Below are 15185 nucleotides of genomic sequence, written 5' to 3' on the forward strand. Positions count from 1 at the left end.
GGCCTGTTGTCTTCCACAGAGACTCGGCTGAGCTCCTGACAAAGACACTCCACAGACTTCTTTCTTCTCAACAAGCACTCTCATCCCTCAGTTTTGAAAAATATGTTGTAACAACTGCTATCTGGGAAAACGACAGAGTTAGGGGGAGTGAGTCCAAGTCTGTCCTGTCATTAAGTTAGCAGTGTGGCTCTGGTGGGTCAGATCTGTGGGGCTGGGCCTTTCCGTCCGCAAAAGGCGGTCTCCTGATTGGATTTTGCTAAATGCTCCTTTCAGGTCGAATATGCCAAGATTCTGCGTTATGCTTCTAATCTGAAAAAGTTTTAAAAGTAAAGCAGCAGAACAAAGCTAAACCGTTTTAAATAATTACTTTTAGAAGGTAACCTTTACGACATTGCAGTTTAGAATAAATCATCTCACAACTCCAACGTCTGATGGTGCTGCTTCATCCCGGCCAGCAACTCTCTCCTGCGCGTCTGCCACATGCCAGGTGCACAGCGTCCCTCTCCTTTCCCGCCCAGAACACTCAGCGCTTCTTCCAGGTGAATTTCCCGGGGGCTCCCTCCTGGCCTGGCTTCTTCCGCTCTCTGACACGGGGATCAGCAGTAAGCAGTCCCGCTTGGGTATCCACTCGACCTTCTCCTCGGTGACAAAGCTGCATAAGGCTCTAGCCGGCTGCAAGCGGACGGTCCGCGCCTGCGCCCCCCGCCTGCCCCGCCCCCCCGACGCCGTGTAGGTCACGTGGTGTTCTCCAAGCCGGATGAGGAAGTGGAAAGGGAGTTATCAGCTGTTATCTGTCCTGAGTTACCGGAAAGTAGAGCAGGTAGTCGATCCCATTTACTTCTATTCTCCCACTTCCATGGTGATAAACAGCCACTTCCACCTTTGCAGTCTTTCTGTTACCTTGGCCTGTGCTGAAGGCCATACCCTTCTCGTCATACTGCAAAGGCTCAATCAGCTGTATTTTCGGTTGGTTACACTCCTGCGGAACCTGCTGACAAATCTTCAGCCGCGTCACACGGCAACGCCAATAACCTTTCCAGCAGCCGAATGAACTGTGCGTAATCTTTTTTTTTTTTTTTTTTTTTTTTTTTTGCGGTATGCAGGCCTCTCACCGTTGTGGCCTCTCCCGTTGCAGAGCACAGGCTCCGGACGCGCAGGCCCAGCAGCCATGGCTCACGGGCCCAGCCGCTCCGCGGCATGTGGGATCCTCCCGGACCGGGGCACAAACCCGCGTCCCCTGATTCGGCAGGCGGACTCTCAACCACTGCGCCTCCAGGGAAGCCCCCTGTGCGTAATCTTGATCTACAGTTTTTCCACTAACGTTTCTTCCAGTTTCTCCTTAATCAGCCATCTGCTGCCAGTCGGGTCTTTGACTTTAGTTTTTTCTGAAAACAGACCTTTGGCTCACAGCTGGTCTTGACGGTTTTCTACATCTGGTAGCTTTCCGTATGCTCCATGCATTAATGAATAATATGACTGTCTGCCAGTATAAAAGAGAAAATGAAATGGGCGGCCATCTTCTCCCCACTGGATTGTCCTTGTCTTGGAAAAATCTCTTCAGGATGCTTCATTATTGGCCGGGCTCGCTTCTCAAACAAACCACTGGGAAAAAGGTAAGCAATCGCTCTATCAATATCCTCTTGGGTAAAAGTTTCTGGATCTTCTCCCATCATGTTGGCTAAGTGTCTCTTTCCTATGTTGAATTCTTCAATCTGCTTTTTAGTAAAATCCACTGTGGAAGTTTCACGTTTTAAGGCTGCAACATTTTTCCTTGTTGTTACAACTGTGGTGTGTCTTAAGCCTTACTATTTGGCATCCGGGACATCTCTGCAGCTTAGCAGCCGCGGCTTTCCAGAGGCCCTGACCTCGGGCAAAGCTAACCCTACCCCCAAGAAAGAGCCGGTATGAAGCGGCTGCGCCGCAGTACACACGGATAGCCGCCATGTTGGCTGCGGGAGGCGCGGGCAGTAGGACGAAAAGCCGTCTCATCTAATTATTACACGGCCACAACTTATCAATACCTACGCTTCCCTGTGCTCCCATTTTTCCACAATGACATCTTTCATATTGTTTCAGATCCCCTTGACTCTATATTTAATTCACTTCTGCCCAAGTAGGCAAGGTATTGTCTCACCACTGCAGAGGAGCTAAATTGGGATGGTAAATATTCAACGAACTTAGACCTCATTAATAATACTAAAATGTTTTCCTTATAATTCTGTTTCACTAATAAAAGTTGGACAGATAGTTAATAAATATTAACATGACTATTTAATATTAATATATAAGTCACAGAGGACAATCCATTCTACCTAGGCTAAAATTATGACAATAACAAATAAGTGCACAAAAAGGGATCATTTACTTCCCTATATTATGAACTCTAAAATACTCATGCTTCAAAGTATACTGTAAAGTACTCACATTTGGAAATGTAATCCTTGGAAAAGCCATGGCCTTGTACCATTCCTTCTTCTAATCCATAGATGAGACCTATGAAACCAGTTGAAATGTTTTCATAATAACGTATTTTTAAATTACCCCTAGTCTTCTCTCTTCTGTGTATTAAGTATTCTCGTTTGTCTTTCAGTCAGAATCCAAAAATTGTTCACTTTGATGTCATTCAAGCCTTACTAAGGAGTGCTTTATTATATCCCAAAAAGACAAGCAAAGGAGCAATTATTCATGCATAATAGGTGTTGTACAGGGAAGCACTAATTGTTATGTATCCACCTCTTTCCTGACAAAGCAATGTCCTAAGCAGCTGTGGAATATAGCACATACTATTTAAACGTATTTACCCTAGAATTTCATTTCACCACATAACAATAAAAAAAAACTTACATCATTTGTCAGTACAACTTTGATTGCATGTATACTTTCTTTTACTAATAATTCATCTCAAAGTTCATTGCTTAAGGTTGGAATAATGGGGACAAAACTGAGGAACTAAATGAAAAGCAGAATTCTACATGATAGTATTATCAGCTATAGATACTGCTTTGAACTTTTCTCAGTACAAAAGATTGGATCATAAAAAACATCTGGTTAGGAATCAGTTTCAAAATACTACCAAACATCATCTGTATTCAGTTAAACCAAATGTTAAACACTAAATGATATATAGTATTCAAGAGAAATAAGACCACTTTTCGACAAAAAGAAAAATGTGCATAAAATTGAATGTTACGTTTCATTAGTTCATGTTCTTTGCAGTCATCAATTGATCTTTTGTAAAAACTAATAAAGTATGAACTGAAAAGAACATCAAACATTTTTAGGAACAATAGTGACATGTTCAGTAAATAAAATTGCTTTCGGTGGTTTTTCTGAATAGAGATATTCACAGAAAGAGTGACCCAAGCTCATTTGTTGCCAGTGGGCTGTATGGTACAGGAGCTGTCATACGTTGCATAGTTAAAAGTTTTTCAAATTCATGGACTTCTAATAAGATTGTAACCTTCAAACAACATTTAAAATAAATTCCACTTTTCCCACAATTTATCATTTTCTAGAAAATGTATAGTCACACAAAAAGGATTTTATTAGAAGGGTTCAGTTGAAATAGAGATGTTGTAGACTTTGGGAGAAGAAGAAAAGACCAAGTTTGAAACAATAATAATATCCCTCAGGTCAAGCATTGCCTGTTAGTTAATGAATAACTGGGTTAGAGAACCCCAAGGCAAAGCCTATTCCTTAAATAGCATCGTGTATAGCTGATAAGGGTTTTCATATTGACATTTTCTGTAGTTTCCCACTGGTCTCTTTTTAAAGCTATGGGTCCTATTGATCCACATCCCTATGTTCCCTTTTAGATGTTCTTCTCCAGAAATATGCTTTCATAGATTTGTAAATGTGTGCACAAAGAGAAAAAACATGACCTCAGGAAAATATCATGGGGCAACAGTAATAGGTCTTATGCAAGATGTCTGCCATTCTCTGGAGAATGAGGATTGAATGTGGAGAGTGTAGGGAGAGATGCAGTAAGTGTGCATTTCTAAACCCATAATTAAAGAGGATATGTTTCACAAATAATGGCAGTTTTAAACCTTCCTGTATTATTTCTTAAAAAGGATTGGGGGTTAATTGAATGTGGGGCTTTGGGCCCCATGCCAGCTGTTCTCATTATCATATTTTCATATTTTTAATTAGTGGCAAAGAGTTACAAGCATGCTTTCTCCAAATATTTGGAACAATTTACCATGGGGGCTAATTTATTGGTAAAATCTGGAAGCCACTAAAGAAGCTGGTGGTCTAGTATAATTTAAAATCGTTCTAAACTCCTCATATTCTAGAATATGAGAATTATATATGTAAAAGGAAGTTCTTAGGTTATTGCAGCTAAATACTCATTTTCAGAAGGGCAAGTTGAGCTGCAGAGTGATTGACTTCCCTAAGGTTAGAAATGCAAATATACGACTCAAAGAAATTCACAGATATCAGTAGAGGGATTGTTTGTGCATTGTTGTTAAAAGTTCAAATCATTTTTTAAGACTCAAAGATAGGATCTGGTTGGAAGGTAAGTGCCCATTATCTAAGACCTTACTCTTTATGCACAGAAACAAAGGTAAGGAGCAAAGTAAAAGGATTAGACATGTCCAGAAACGGCCCTGGGGTGTGGGGACCGGAAGACTTATACACAGATCTTTAAGCTGGTTAGGAATATCCTTTTTACCAGACCATTGTTTCCCACAGTACGTCCCATCTCAACTGTTGCCTTGAGGTATCTGGCAAATAATCCATCAGATGATACATACATATGTAAATATATAAATGCATATGCACATACACATACATAAACAGATATTTTAAATATGTTTATAAACCTATACTCAAATGAGTTTAAGAATGCTACCCCTTCTAGGAGTTTGCCACTGAAATATTAATGAAAACCTCTGAGAATTCCTGCAGTTATGAAGCCTTTGTGAACTCAGAAAAAAAAGAACCTCCCCTCCCCCTCCAGGCCTGTACACACATATTTTAATCTGTTGTACTTACTGTTTCTTTAGCTGGGAACGCTTTTTGTTATGTCCATAATCATTCTGTAGAAATAGTGTCCCAAAAAACATATTTGAGAAAATAATGTCTTAAGTGTTCACCTTCATGCATAGAACAATTTGGGATGGAGAAATGAAGAGATAAAATGAACAAATGCAATGAACACCATACATTCTGCTTCTTTCTTCCGTATTAGCCCTTCTCAGCAAGCAATTCTCTTTCTTTTTTTAAAAAAAATTATTTTATTTCATTTATTTTTGGCTGCATTGGGTCTTCGTTGCTGTGCACAGGCTTTCTCTAGCTGTGGCGAGCGAGGGCTACTCTTCGTTGCAGTGAGCGGGCTTCTCATTGCAGTGGCTTCTCTTGTTGTGGAGCACGCACGGGCTCTAGGCATGTGGGCTTCAATAGTTGTGGCATGTAGGCTCAGTAGTTGTGGCTCGTGGGCTCTAGAGCGCAGGCTCAGTAGTTGTGGCACACGGGCTTAGTTGCTCTGTGGCATGTAGGATCTTCCTGGACCAGGGCTTGAACCCGTGTCCCCTGGATTGGCAGGCGGATTCTTAACCACTGTGCCACCGGGCAAGTCCACAATTCTCTTTTTTGAGAGATCCCATCAGCTGGTTCAGAAACCTCTCTTAAATTTTGCTCACTCTACACAGCCTAGGAGGAGGTATAGCGCAACAATTAGTGTGGACAAAGAGAAAAACCAATGTGGCTGACTGATAGAATTGCATTTCTAAGGCTTGAGTTTCTCATGAAGGCTGAAATGTATGTATACAATTTTTAGAGATTGCCTTGTGCCCTACACAATTTAAAGTAATTGTAGAAAAGATTGTTTCTACAATTCATAGAAAAGATGGTTGTGAAGATTAAATGAGATACTACATGCAATGTTCTTAGCACCAATGCCTTACACAAAACACTCATTAACTATTTGGGCTGATAATAGGAATGTCCATCACAAGCTAAGGTGCTGAACATAGTCAGGTTTTCCATTTTCATTAAAACAATTCAATTTCTTTCTTGACACCCCCACCCCACCCCAATACCAACCTGCCGGGATGACAGGGCATTTGACTTCACTTGATATCCATGGTTTAGTTTCCATTGTGTTGCCCAGTCCCAAAGTTTAATCCTATTCAGATGCTTGGAAGGGAGTTCAGCAGCTGAAGGCATCTGGTGCTTGGTTTGCCTTTCACACAGGCTGCTATTAAAATGTCCATTATTCTATTTCTCCATGCTCCTTCAATTCCAGTGATTCTAGTGAAACTTCTGTGTAGTCCATGGGACTTGGACATGACTATATCGCTACCTACATGCCAAATATAGGACATGGGAATCCCATCTGGCCTGCCATATCTTATAATCATCACTTGGGTCTTTCCACTTCCATTGTACCATCACTGGGCAGCAGGCTACAAGAACCAATAGCTCTCAGGACTCCCAAATGTCTCCGTCTGTCTCTGCTCTTTTTTTCTCTCTCTTTCTTCATAGACAAGGGGAAGAAACTCTCTTGCTAATTAATCTGTTGGAGACTGATTTCTATCCTCCCAGTTTCCTGCCACGATAGTTTTTCCATGTCTACGACTTTTCTCTGGTGTTTGAAACCAAAATAATAAAATAGGGAAACTTAAAGGTAAAGTTGATTTTCTACCCTGCCTCCTCCCAACGTATTATCCTACCTGAATTATTTGTCCTAATTATTCTGGGAAGGTGCTGATATAATCAGAAACTCTTTGGAGCTTTGACTAGTTCTAACCCAGACATACCTTTGTTTTCAACTACGCAGAGATAAGTTCTATCCAGTCCTCTAACCTTGTCCAAGCTCCTACTCAGCTCTTTCTGTTTACCTATTTATCTACTCGTTTCATCCCTACTGGACTGTGTTCTTTTTCAATCCTAGAATTATCTTCCCACTTCACTTCACCCTTAGGTTTCTTGTTCTGTTGTCATTATTCATCTCTTGGTGGGAAGTACCAATCAGCCCTGACAGAAGAGTTCCACGGGGCTAAAGATGACTGCAGCTATCTCATAAGATGGAGCACCAGAGAAAACAAAAATGAGGCATCATGTAGAGATAAAAACACAGAGGAAAGCCAGAAAGTATAGTCCAGGTAGGTTTCCAAAATGAACTAGGCCAAATGAGCATATGACAAGCTAGGAAGGATAGGGAATCAGGGTCCCAGAGCTGAGAAAAGAAGATACAGGAGTGGACATGAATAAGCACGTCGTAACTTGAGCCAACTTCCTAAGACAAAGTGTGGCGTCCAACATTAATTTTTATGTTCCAGTCACTGTATGTTATATGGGCGGGGGCCTCCTTAGTTTCAATGTGTTTAAAAATGGTGATTAGGCATTAAATCTATGCTAAAGTTCATATCAGCGCAATAAGAAACGTCACCTACTACCAAAGGAAAATGCAAAAGATGATCCCAGAGGTTGTAGGCAGGTATTTGCTTTTTCCCTCATACAATGCCCTGTATTTGTTTATCCACTTTAATATATCACCGTCACATCCAGTATTAGCTGCTTATGTGAGGTGGGTCTTACAGAATCTGAAAACTCATCCTGGTGGTGGAGTTTAGCCTATTTATATAATATAGCCCAAGTAGTTAGTTTTATACCCAGATATTTATAACTCTTGCTATTAATAAATTTTACAAGCTGCAGAATAACAGGAAGGAGCTAAAACCATAGTTCTTCGAAGTCCCTCTTGTTTATTTATTCAGCATTCTGGATTTGGTGCCTAGAAGTTAATCTTCAGGAATCCACCTTATAGAAAGGCATATTTACCTTTACACAGACTAAACCCCAAGGGATAAAGTATGACATTTTCATGAAAGTGACAGCAATCTCCAGGCTGATGTGAGAAATATGATGAACAAATTTTATCATCATTTTGCTCTAAAGGGTTTTGCTTTTCCTTTTATTTTTGTTTCTTGACTGTTAGGTGATTAGAAAAAAATTGTTTGTGCCTTAGGGCGTCCTTATACAGCTGGTCTTTATCACAAAGAATTGTACCTCAGTGATATAATTAGGTTTAAAGAAAACAAATTGCTATTTGTTTTCTATTTAGCCCATCTGGAATTTATTTGATTGGTTGATTTGATTTTTCCCTTTTTATTTCGCATTAACTGAGGTTTTGTTTTTTTTTTAAATATTCTATTTTATTTCCTCTTGGTTTTTAGTTATGCATGTTTGTTATATTATTTAGTGGTAGTCTAGGACTTATAATATGAATTCTTAACTTACAACAGTGTACTAGGAGTTATGCATTCATTTGTAATGGAAGAACCTAGCAATAGTATTCTTTCACTTACCCTGGTCCCATATTTTGAGCTAATTTTCTCTCACATTGTACTTCTACATATCTTACCAAAAGCCACAATTTATATTTTTGCCTTAAGAAATGAAGTTAAAAAAATTAAGACAGAAGAAAAATGTGTTTTATATGTATTGATATAGTTTCCATTTGTGATACAGTTCATTGTTTTGTGTAACTCTATTTAACTTCATTTTCCTTTGATTTAAATTTCTTTATTATGTCTTACAGAGTTCTATTGGTGAAAAGTTCTCTCAGCTTTTATTTTTATCTGAAAATATCTCTTTTCCTTTCATTATGTCTATGCTGTACAGATAATTCTAGGTTGACAGTTTCTTTTTCTTTCAGTACTTTAAAGAAGGCTTTTGCTTTGTTCTAGTTTGCTCTATTTCTAATAAATAAATGATCATGCTAATTGTTGATTCTCTGTATATTGTACGTTTATTTTAATTCTCTGGCTGTATTTAAGCTTTTATCTCTACCTTTATTTTCAAGCAATGTAACTACAGTATCTCATGTATTTTTTAATATAATTAAGACTTGGGGACAATGAGCCTTTCGGATCTTTGAATTGAAAATTTTCCACTAATTTGAAAAAATTTCAGCCATTAATTATTTAAATATATTTCTTTTTCAATTTCTCTTCTAAAACTTCAATTAATTATGTTTGACCACATATTATTGTCCATAGGTCACTGAGGCTTTGTTTATTTTTTTATCCATCTTTCTTCCTGTGCTTTTAGTTTGGATGCTTGCTTGAATTCTGCTTCCATGGACTGTATGTACTTCATAAACTGCCTTTAAGCAGAAAACCTGGACGATTACGGGCCTTACCTTGTGTGTTTCCCTTCTCTCAGGAATTAGTCATGTGTTGCCTATTGTCCAATGGCTGAAAAGAACTGTGTAGTAATGGATCAAACTATGCAAATATCATCTTACAATTCTATAGATGGGAAGTCCAGTACAGGTATCACTGGGCTAAAATCAAGATGATGACATGGTAGTGGTTCTTCTTGAAACTGTAGTATTTCTTATGTTTTCCAGCTTCTAGAGGCTGCACAGAATCCTTGACTCACCTCTCCCTTTCTTCACCTTCAAATCCAGCAAGTGCAGATCAGCTCCTTGTCACCTCATGTCTCTCTTCTTTTTCCTTCTACCTCATCATGTTGACCCATCGAAGAAAGTTTCTCCACATTTACGAACTCATGTAATTAGATCGGGCCCACTCTGATAATCCAGGATAATCTTCCGTCTCAAGGTAACTTGAATCACCTGTATCTGTATCTTTATAATTACAACTGTCAAGTTTTAGATACCAGTAACATTCGCAGGTCCTGGTAATTAGGGCATGGACATCTTTAGGCTCATTATTCTGGATCTCAAAAATATATATGTCCATTCATGTGTAAAATGCATTTACTTCCTCCCAAGGTCCCAAAAAGTCTCACCCACTACAGCATCAACTCAAATTTCCAAATCACAACTAAATCTAAAGAACTCAAAAGTCCCAATCCTCATTATCTGTAACATCCAAATTAGGAATGGTTGAGACTTTGGGTGCTATCCATTCTGGGGCACAATTCCTCTCCATCCGTTGGACTGTGAAACTAAAGAAATAAGTTTTCTGTCCCAAATACAACGATGGGACAGGACCGTGATAACAGTTATAGACATGCTGGTTCAAAAAGGGAGATAATTAAAGAAAAAGCAGTCAATGTTCACAGTTAATTTAAAAATCTACCAGGCAAATTCCATTAGGTTTCAAAATTTGGAATAACCCTCTCTGGGCTTGAAATTCTCTTCTCTGGACTTGAAACTGCTCTCTAGGTTCATGTCTCTGCTCTCTAAGATGTCCTGCCTTTTCCACTTGCAGCTTTATTAGCCTGTTACCTGTAGAATTTTGGAGAATCTGGCAACTTTTTTCACTCACTAATGTTTCTTTCCCTTTGGTGCAAGGTGGTAGTATTTCTGATGATATACAGTTCTCAAGAACTTTCTGGATCTCCCATGTACATCACGGGGATTCACTCGATTAGATAAGGGGCTCACCCACTGAACTTTCCTAGATAATTCCCTCTCCATTTTTGGTTTCTTCTGAGATGACTGAGAGGACCTATGAGTCACACCATTAATCTCTTCAAAGAGCCATTTGTGTGAATAAATACTCTGACTTTTTGATTTTTCAAAATCATTAAGGAAAAGTTGAGCAAAGCCTTTCTTTTTCTTAAGAGTATTCTTTTTCTTTTCTGATAGTACATCTTTTAACTTTAGCATCTTCTGCATCTGGGTGGGCTGAGAAATTCCCAAATCACCAAGTCCTGGTTCCATTTTAATAGTTTTACCCTCACTTTATTTCTCTCATCATGAATTTTACTATAAGCAGCAAGAAAGAAAACATGACCCGCCTTTAACCCTTTGCTTGGAAATCTCAGCTAACTAGCATTAATTCATTGCTTAAAAATTCTGCAGGACACAATTCCACTAAGTTTTCTGCCACTATCTAACAAGTATCCTCTTTCCTCCAGGTTCCAATAACATGTTCCTTACTTCCTTCTGAGATTTCACCAGAAATGCTTTAATGTCCATGAACCTGACAGTCATTTCATGATTATTTAGGCTTCCTCTAGAACAATTTATGTTTTCTCTGTAATGCTCCTCACTTTCTTTTGAATCCTCACTAGCTGTCATTAATGTCCACGTTTCTACCAACAGTCTGTTCAAGGCCATCTAAGCTTTTTCTATCATGTTCCACAACATTTTCCCAGCCTTTGCCCACTGCCTAATTCCAAAGCCAGTTTGCATTTTTAGGTGTTTGTTACAGCAGCACTCTTCTCCCAGGTATCAAATTCTGTATTAGCATTCTACTGCTACTGTAACAAATTACTACTTACTTAGTGGCTTAAGCAGTACAGATGTATTATTGTACAGTTCTCCAGGTCAGAAGTCTGACACGAGTCTCACTGGACTAACATACACAAATCAGCAGGCCTGTGTTTCTTTGTAGAGGTCTAGGGGGACAATCCATTACCTTGCCTTTTCCAGCATTCCTAGAGGTTGCCAGCATCTCTTGGTTCATAGCTCCTCTCCTTCACCCTCCAAGAATCAACAATAGGTTGTGTCTTTCTTGCATCACATCTCTCTTCCCTCTCCTTCTGTCTCATCTCTCTAACGCAGCTTCATATAATTAGCTTCATAAAATTAGATTGGGCCCACCAGATAATCCAAAAGGATAATATTCTTACTCAAGGTGCACATCTTGATCTATTCACACCTGCAAATCCCCTTCTTGTCATGTAAGGTTACATATTTACAGGTTCTGGGGCTTAGGGTCTGGATATCTTTATGGAACCATTATTCTGCCTATCACAACTTGTTTCCTAATAGTTCTGTGACTTTTATAGTTATTTGCAGCAGAAGAGCTTGTCTGTTACTAGGTATTCCATCATGACCATCATGTAAAGGAAGAAAAGAAATTTGTGGGATAGTTTTGTGTGACATAAAACTAAACTCATGGTTTGAAAATTAAAGACATTATTTTAGTTTTAAAAGGAATGCCTTGTCCTTATAGTCAAATACAATTTCATTTCACTTGTTTGTCATTTTACATATTTGGATATTATTTTGAGAATTTTATATTTTATAAATTTGAAAAACATATATGTTAATATATCTCACTTCATCAACAAAGACTAAAATAATGAGAATCCAAAAATGTAAAAGTCTTTAAAGTTAGCATAATTCCAAAGCAGAGGAATAAGAAATGATTATAAGCTATGTTTATGTTGATGCTACAAGACATTATTCTGTATACCAATAGACAGAAATACTCACCATTTTTGTCATGATCTGTTTTGAATTACATAAGTTTTAAATTATGCAAAGACTTTGGCAAGGCAGACTTTTGAATAAAATGTAACTGCCTCATACGAGTAAAACATTTTTTATCAAGGTTATTGCTAAAGATGTTACAGAAAACATCTGAAACATAAAGTTAAACATAAATAAAATGTAGAATTATTTTATAAAGTCATAACAGATTTTTGCATTGAAACTGTTTCAAGTGTTTGATTAGTGAATTGGAGTAGAGGGAAAGAAGCAAAAACTCCTTAAAAAACATGTGGAAAGGTACAGAAGGGAAGCTAATATAAAAGTTTGCATTGGCTAAAAAGTTAGGAAATGTTAGCCCATTAATGCCTACATATGTCTAAAAGATACATACAAGATAGCAAAGGGCAGAAATATAAAAGTATCAGTCCAATTAGTGGAGGAGTTAAAACATATTTTCTTATATTGAAAAAGCTAAATGAACTTGGAAAATCATCATGAAATAACAAAAATAGAAAGCCTTAGTTATCTTAAACATATAGCATAATTTCTGTCCAAAAATATTCTGGAATAATTCTTAATGATATTAGCAAACATTAAGGTGTTTTACTAAATTACAGAATAAATATCATACTCTGGATTTTTAGAAATTGTAAATGAAGTAGTAGGAGTGGCAAAAGGCAAGAGGATAAACTATTAATTGTTGCCCTTGACGTGTAGTTAATAATGCTTTATTTAAGTATGTAGAGTTTTATGATTTACAAAGTATGTGCATAATCCTTTTTTTTAACACATTTATGAGCTAGCAAAGGAAAGAAACAGCTTAGTAGGAATTAAAGTTTACAGAGGACCGTTTTTCTTTGCTTGCAGTTCCATTTTAAACTTTTAATTCTTTGCTTTCAAATTCTGATACTATTTGACAGAAGGAAAACTGAAGGAAATGTTCCTTGCCCTACTTTCTAAAATGATTCAAGGATAGAATCAGAAATGCACTTAACATAACTAATCAAATGAATACAAAAGCAACAAAGAACAGAACATGTCAGTATTACCGAACAGCGTATCTTGTGGAATCAAGGTACAGCAGGTAAAATTTATGACAAACTTGTCTATGTATACCAAAGAAATCTCTTACCTGTGTTAAACTTGAGACCACCTAAACACTTAAGATATTATAGAATTCAATTTCAGATTTTAAGTAAGAAGCTCAATGTTTTCCTTCAAAGTCTCTGCTAGCAAGCTATGTAACTCCTTAGAGAGTGACTGGATTATGTATTTTTGGAGAACAGGGATAAAGGATATAATGTGTAAAATAAGTTAACCTAATTACAATTACTTGGGTTAAATCCATGAACCCATGCTATATTTTTGCAGAGCCGATTCTCCAGGAAATTTTAAGTTCCTCTAAGGAATTCTCCTTATCCTGGGTTTGATCCAGATTTAGGAAAGGAACTGTGTTTTATCTTTCCTCTTGCTTTTTTTCCCCCATTCTTGCTACAAATTTTCGCATAAGTAATGATCATGGCCATACAATGAAGCTTTTGGTGTTGAAATAGTTCAAAGGGCCATGATTGGGAAGTTGGAAAGAAGGAAGAGGTGATAACTCTATGTAATGTCATAAAACATCATAAACACCATAATATGAAGCTCTACAAAGAATGATACTGAAAGATTCCTCTTCCCTCAACACCTCCTGCTGGCCCCTCATGAGAGGACTTGTCTTATTACAGTAGCATTTGATTTCAGACCAATTTCCATTTTAAGAGGAGGAAATAAATAAAAATCTTTTTAAAAAGTAAAGAAAAATGAATATTTAAGCGTATATTCCCATATGTTGGGAAAATATACTTTGATGTCACTGCGAAGTGATCTCAATAAAATCATTCAATTTGGGGAGTGTTCCATCCTGCTCAGATAGCAAACCAGGTAGGGATTTGTGTCCCTTTCACCTAAAGATTTCACTACAGGATCAGAGAGAGTGTTTCTACCAAGTTTCCTAAACATGCACATTAAAAAACAAGACTAAAACTTCCATTACACTGGATACTTTAATCCAAATTCAGTCTACATCATCACATGTGTTTGTTTGTTTGTTTGTTTGTTTTTCCAGAAAGAGTGCAGCAAGTTGAATATCCTGTTGACATTATGTCAATATATTTTAACTTGTGCTCTTTGGGAAAAGACAAAAATTATTTTTACTTATCTTTAAATATATAATATCTCCAAATGAAATAATGTTAATATTCATACAAGAACCTAAATCATGATAAAAAGTTACTGATTTTAAAATTATCCATTTCCTGAGTTTACTGAATTTGCAATATAAAGTTATTCTGTCCTTAACTCTGAGATCAGCTTCTTTATGATGGCTTCATGCAAATGGAGGTACATTTATATCTTTGCTGTGACATCACTAATTTAAAATATTTATGGGCTTATTTATTGGTACTATACTAAAACCTGAACACAATATGTGTATATATATGTGTATATATATACATATATATATATATGTAAAATGTATCCTTATGCATAAACTTATAAACAAAGAATTTTTAATGTAAAAGAAGTAAAGTAAATAAATCTCACCAAATGACACTATAAAGAGCTATTCAGAATCATAAGATTCTACATACATATCTCTGCTGAGGACTGCACATAAGACCTTATTCTAGATTTAACATACTTTTCTTTGGTACTGAGATCATCCAAACTATACATGGTACTATAGCCAGGTAGTTCAGATAATGAAGCAGCCAAGAATAACCAACCACACAACAGGAGGCTCTAGTGGCAACACTGCTTTCATCACTCAGCAGTGAGGATGGTCAGGTTCGAATGCAAGAAGCTTCACCTCTACTACATCAACTCAGCTAGCTGGTTTTTTAACTGTACTTGAAAGGAAAAATACTGCCCCTACCCCAACCCAAATGAGACCACCTCCTCACTTTGATCAAGTCTGTATCTAAGCATCCTTTGAATTTACCTGATTGAAGGATCCTAGTGAGGAGTCCAGCCCCATGCCAAAATTCTATGTGTGATT

The 15185-nt window shown here is 37.4% G+C and overlaps 1 pseudogene; it reads right to left on the reverse strand.

The window, feature by feature from the left end:
- Positions 1–523: 523 nt before the first annotated feature.
- On the reverse strand, positions 524–1944 carry LOC101338427 (small ribosomal subunit protein uS9m-like; annotated as a pseudogene).
- Positions 1945–15185: the final 13241 nt, after the last annotated feature.

Source organism: Tursiops truncatus, chromosome 11 (assembly GCF_011762595.2).
Source record: "Tursiops truncatus isolate mTurTru1 chromosome 11, mTurTru1.mat.Y, whole genome shotgun sequence".
Lineage (NCBI taxonomy): Eukaryota > Metazoa > Chordata > Mammalia > Artiodactyla > Delphinidae > Tursiops > Tursiops truncatus.